Source organism: Littorina saxatilis, linkage group LG13, assembly GCF_037325665.1.
Source record: "Littorina saxatilis isolate snail1 linkage group LG13, US_GU_Lsax_2.0, whole genome shotgun sequence".
Lineage (NCBI taxonomy): Eukaryota > Metazoa > Mollusca > Gastropoda > Littorinimorpha > Littorinidae > Littorina > Littorina saxatilis.
In genome coordinates, this window is record NC_090257.1 from 44,884,769 (window position 1) to 44,891,372 (window position 6,604).

A 6,604-nucleotide genomic window follows, 5' to 3' on the forward strand; every position below is an offset into this window, starting at 1 on the left:
GAACAAAAAGGTCAATGTCATATACTACGTGAAATGGCTGGCTGGCTGGCTGGCTGGCTGGCTGGCTGGCTGGTTGGCTGGCTGGCTGGCTGGCTGGCTGGCTGGCTGGTTGGCTGAAATAACGGAATGGGCTGGCTGGCTGGCTGGCTGGCTGGCTGAAAGAAATGGGCTGGCTGGCTGGCTGAAATGGGCAGGGTGGATGGCTGGTTGGCTGGTTGGCTGGCTGAAATAACGGAATGGGCTGGCTGGCTGGCTGGCTGGCTGAAAGAAATGGGCAGGCTGGATGGCTGGCTGGATGCTGGGCTGGCTGGTTGGCTAAAAGAAATGGGCTGGCTGGCTGGCTGGCTGAACGAAATGGTCTGGTTGGTTGGCTGAAAGAAACGGGCTGGCTGGGCTGGCTGGTTGGCTAAAAGAAATGGGCTGGCTGGTTGGCTGGCTGGTTGGCTGGAAGAAATGGGCAGGCTGGCTGGATGGTTGGCTGGCTGAAAGAAATGGTCTGGTTGGCTGGCTGAAAGAAATGGACTGGTTGGCTGGCTGGTTGGCTGGCTGAAAGAAATGGTCTCGCTATCTGGTTGGCTGGCTGAAAGAAATGGGCTGGCTGGCTGGCTGGCTGGCTGGCTGGCTGGCTGGCTGGCTGGCTGGCTGGCTGGCTGAAAGAAATGGTCCAAGGGAAGCAACTCCTGTCAAAAAATCTGTCCCAAAAAAAACCGTAATTAGCTCCCATAAATAAAATAATTTAAAAGTAAAAGTAAAAAGAGGCAAAACTGTCAAAGGGGAGCAACTCCTGTCAGCAAAAACAGTGCTAAGAACACGTAATTATCTCCCCTAAAGAAAATAAAACATTTACAAAAATGGAACAAAACAATCAATAAAATGCAGCCAACGGTCAAAGGGAAGCAACTCCTGTCAGCAAAAACAGTGCTAGGAACACGTAATTATCTCCCCTAAAAGAAATAAAAACATTTACAAAAATGGGACAAAACAGTCAATAAAATGCAGCCAACGGTCAAAGGGGAGCAACTCCTGTCAGCAAAAACAGTGCTAAGAACACGTAATTATCTCCCCTAAAGGAAATAAAAACATTTACAAAAATGGGACAAAACAGTCAATAAAATGCAGCCAACGGTCAAAGGGGAGCAACTCCTGTCAGCAAAAACAGTGCTAAGAACACGTAATTATCTCCCCTAAAGGAAATAAAAACATTTACAAAAATGGGACAAAACAGTCAATAAAATGCAGCCAACGGTCAAAGGGGAGCAACTCCTGTCAGCAAAAACAGTGCTAAGAACACGTAATTATCTCCCCTAAAGAAAATAAAAACATTTACAAAAATGAGACAAAACAGTCAATAAAATGCAGCCAACGGTCAAAGGGGAGCAACTCCTGTCAGCAAAAACTGTGCAAAGAACACGTCATTATCTCCCCTTAATAATTTTTTTTTTTCTTTTTTTTTTAATCCTAGGCCTGCGGCCAGGGGGAGAAGTATACCTGTAACACTTCAGAGTCAGACCAAATAAGAATTGAACCATTTGAGAACATCGCTTTTTTTTCAATCACTGTATCCAAGGCCTGCGGCCCGGGGGGTTGATATAGTACGATTTGCAAATCACACCAAATCAGAATAAAACCATTTAAGAATAAAACTTCGTGCAATTACTAAACATTTTAAAGAGTCAATTAGTAGCTACCAAACAACGTAATACAAGTAAATAAGCAATGAATTGGGTCATTAAGTAGGTCAGTTAAGTAGGTTAGTTAGTTAGTTACTAAGTCAGTAAATAAGTAAGTAAGTAAGTAAGTAAGTAAGTAAGTAAGTAAGTAAGTAAGTAGGTAAGTCATTACTAAGTAAGTAAGTAAGTATGTAAGTAAGTAATCAGTAAGTAAGCAATCAGTAAGTAATAAGTAAGTAATCAGTAAGTCAGTAACTACGTAAGTAAGTCAGTAAGTCACTACTCAGTAAATCACTAAGTAAGACATTTGGTTGGTTGGTTGGTTGGTTGGTTGGTTGGTTGGTTGGTTGGTTGGTTGGTTGGTTGGTTGGTTGGTTGGTTGGTTGGTTGGTTGGTTGGTTGGTTCGCCGACTGGTTGGCTGGCTAGCTGGCTGGCTAATTGGTTGGATGGGTAATTGGCTGGTTAGCTGGCTAATTGGTTGGCTGGCTATTTGGTTGGCTGCCTTATTGGCTGGCTGCCTTATTGGGTGGCTTGCTGGGTGACTGGGTGGCACCAAAGTCTGTAAGTAGGTCAGCCTTAAGTAGGTCATTGAATGAGTCTGTAAGTAGGTCAGTCAGTAGCTCAGTCTGTAAATAGGTCAGTTTTGATCAGATTTACTTAAGTCATTCGGTCAATTTTTTTGATTAGCTTAGTTAGTCAAGTAAATACGTCAAGTAGGTTTGTGAACTCAATAGGTCAAATCAGTCAATCAGTCAGTCAGTCAGTCAGTCAGTCAGTCAGTCAGTCAGTCAAATAAGTAGGTGAAGTTTTTGGGTCAAATTAGTCAAATCATTCAAGTAAGTAGGTCAAGTTACTTAAATGGGTGAAATAAGTCAAAATATAGGTCAAATAAGTTAGTCAAGTAAGGCAATCTGGTAACTAGGTCAAGCACAGAGGTCAACTACTTCAAGTCAGTAAGTAAAGTGAGTAAAAGAAGTAGGTCAAGTCAGTCAAGTTTAGTAAAAAAACTTGTATTCCTTTTTCTTTAAACTTTTTGTGCTTACATTTTTTTATTTAAAATAATACAATTTCATTTTTGCTTCAACTTGGTTATTCTGTTGTCTTTTTACTAATTTTTGGCAATTTTATTATTTTTTTCATTTTTTTACCTATTTCTTGATTTGTACAGTAGGGTCCTTACCCTAATCCCTAACCCTAATCCCTTATTCCTAACCCTAATCCTCACCCTATTCCCTTATCCTTCATCCTTATCCCTAACCCTAATCCTCACCCTATTCCCTTATCCCTAATCCTAATCCCTAACCCTAATCCTAATCCCTAACCCTAATCCTTATCCCTAACCCTAATCCTTATCCCTAACCCTAACCCTAACCCTAACCCTAACCCTAATCGTCACCCTAATCCTTATCCCTAACCCTAATCCTTATCCCTAACACTAATCCTTATCCCTAACACTAATCCTGACCTATTCCATTATTCCTAACCCTATTCCATTATTCCTAACGTAATTATCATCCTATTCTCTTATCAATAATCCTTATCCCTAACCCTATTCCATTATCCCTAGCCCTAATCCCTAACCCTAATCCTTATCCCTAACACTAATTCTTATCCCTAACCCTAATCCCTAAACCTAATCCTTATCGCTAACCCTAACACTAACCCCTAACCCTAACCCTAATTCTTATCCCTAACCCTAATCCTTATCCCTAACCCTAATCCTTATCCCTAACCCTATTCCCTTATCCTTTACCCTAATCCCTTATCCCTAACACTAACCCTAAGCCTATTCCCTTATCCTGAAGCCTTACCCTATTTTCTTATCCCTAATTCTCACCCTAATTCCATTATCCCTAACCCTTATCTGCAACCCTAACCCTAACCCTAACCCTAACCCTTACCCTTACCCTATTTCCGTATCCCTAACCCTAATCCTCACCCTATTCTCTTATCCCTAACCCTAACCCTAATGCCTATGCCTCACCCTATTCCCTTATCCCTAATCCTTATCCCTAACCCTAACCCTAATCGTCACCCTAATCCTTATCCCTAACCCTAATCCTTATCCCTAACACTAATCCTTACCCTATTCCATTATCCCTAACCCTATTCCATTATTCCTAACCCTAATTATCACCCTATTCCCTTATCAATAATCCTTATCCCTAACCCTATTCCATTATCCCTATTCCCTTATCCCTAGCCCTAATCCCTAACCCTAATTCTTATCCCTAGCCCTAATCCCTAACCCTTATCTCTAACCGTAATTCTTATCCCTAACCCTGATCCCTAACCCTAATCCTTATCCCTAACCCTAATCCTTATCCCTTATCCCTAACACTAATCTTCAGCCTATTCTCTTATCCTGAAGCCTTACCCTATTTTCTTATCCCTTATTCTCACCCTATTCCCTTATCCCTAATCCTTATCTGCAACCCTAACCCTAACCCTAACCCTAACCTTATACCTAATCCTTATTCATATTCCCTTATCCCTCACCCTAATCCTACCCTATTCCCTTATCCCTAACACTAATCCTCAACCTATTCCCTTATCCCTAACTTTTATCCCTAATACTAATCCTCACCCTAACCCTAATCCTCACCCTAACCCTAATCCTCATGCTATTATTTTATCCCTTATCCCTAATCCTTATTTCTAACACTAACCTTGACCCTAATCCTTATCCCGAACCCGAACCCTAACTCTTATCCCTAACCCTAATCCTAACCCTAATCCTAACCCTAATCTCTTGTGCCTAACCCTTATCCCTGACCCAAATCCTTATCCCTGACCCAAATCCTTATCCCTGACCCAAATCCTTATCCATAACCCTACTTCTTACTCCTAACCGTAATTCTCACCCTAATCCCTTATCCCTAACCCTTATCCCTAACCCTAATTCTCACCCTAATCTCTTATCCCTAACCCTTATCCCTAACCCTAATCCTCACCCTATTTCCTTATTCCTCATGCTAATCCTTATGGCTAACAGAAACAGGAACCCTAATCTTTGCCCTAATCCTTATGCTTTGAACACCCTAATCTTTTATCCCTAACGTTTATTCCTAACCTTAATGAATAATCTCTGATTTTTACCCTAATCCTAAGAGTTAGTGTTATTCCTAATCCTTATTCATAAAGCTAACCTTAACCCTAATTTTATTGCTAACCCTAATCTATTGGCTAACCCTCATGCCTTACGGTAATCGTATTCCCTAATCCTGATGATTATTCCTTATGCCTTATTCTAATCCTATTCCCTAATCCTGATCCCTAACTTATACCTTTTTGGCTAATTATATATCTTATTAATATTGTACTTGAATTTCTATAGTGAACACTTATCACCAACACAAAGTGATTGTTGTCAACCCTAACCCTAACCCTAACCCTAAGGTGTTAAATATTGTTCAAACAATCAGTATTTTATGTGTTTATGTTTTTGATGGATGCATATAGTTTGTGAGCATGATGGTTATGCACACAAAGTTAGATAATTTGAGAAAAGTGAAAAATGAAGATTTTTTTTTGTTGGAAGATAATGAGTGTTATTGCAATTCATAAGAAATCCAGGTTTGGTTATTTTTGAAATCTGTTTGATGCATCTAGTCTGTGAGCATGATGGGTATACACTGAAAGCTAGAAAATTTGAGAAAAGTGAAAAATGAAGATTTTTTGTTCTAGAAAGAGAATGAGTGATTTTGCAGGTTGACATTTTGAAGAGGTAAAAGCCTGGTTTGATGATGTTTCAGACTACTGAAGTGTTTGTTACCTCAAGGCAAGTCATTAACAATCTGCGCCTACCCCCAAAAAGTGAACATGGAATTAGTTATGATTTTTTAGCCTTTTTGGTTAGGTACGCCAAGAGAAAAAGGTGTAAAATATTCATAACAAATTGAGTTTTGGGTCTTTTTGAAATCTGTTTGATGCATCTAGTCTGTGACTATTATTGGTAAGCACTGAAAGTAATAAAAGTTGAGAAAAGTGAAAAATGAAAAATTTTTGTTCTTGGAAGAGAATTAGTGATTTTGCAGGTTGACATTATGAAGAGGTAAACGCCTAGTTTGAAGCTGTTTTAGACAGCAGTAGTGTTGGTTACCTCAAGGCGAGTCATTAACAATCTGCGCCTACCCCCAAAAAGTGAACATGGAATTAGTTATGATTTTTTAGCCTTTTTGGTTAGGTACACCAAGAGAAAAAGGTGTAAAATATTCATAACAAATTGAGTTTTTGATCTTTTTAAAACTTGTTTGATGCATCTAGTCTGTGACTATTTTGGCTAAGCTCTGAAAGTAAGAAAAGTTTAGAAAAGTGAAAAATGAAGATTTTTTGTTCTTAGAAGAGAATGTGTGATTTTGGAGATTGACATTATGAAGAGGGAAAAGCCTAGTTTGAAGCTGTTGGAGACTGCAGTAGTGGCGGTTACATCAAGGCGAGTAATTAACAATATGTGCACACCCTCAAAAAGCGAACATGCAATTAGTTGTGAATTTTTTTAGAGTTTTTTGTTTGGTACGCCAAGTGAAAAGGGTGTAAAATATTCATAAAAAATTAAGTTTTGGGTCTTTTTAAAATCTGTTTGATGCATCTAGTCTGTGACTATGATGGCTATAAAATAAAAGTAATACAATTGGAGAAAAGTGATAATAAAGATTTTTAGTTCTTGGAAGAAAATGTGAATTTTGAGATTGACATTATGACGAGGTAAAAGCCTACTTTGAAGATGTTGGGAGACTGCAGAAGTGTTGGTTGCCCCAAGGCGATTAATTAACAATATGCGCACACACCCCCAAAAAGGGATCATGGAATTAGTTATGATTTTATTAGACATTTTTGGTGGTATTTTTAGAACAGAATGGCTGTAACTTTCAAATTAAGGTTTTTTATGTGAAATTGTTTTGTGTAAAGCATCCACACGAGCTTCCGAACA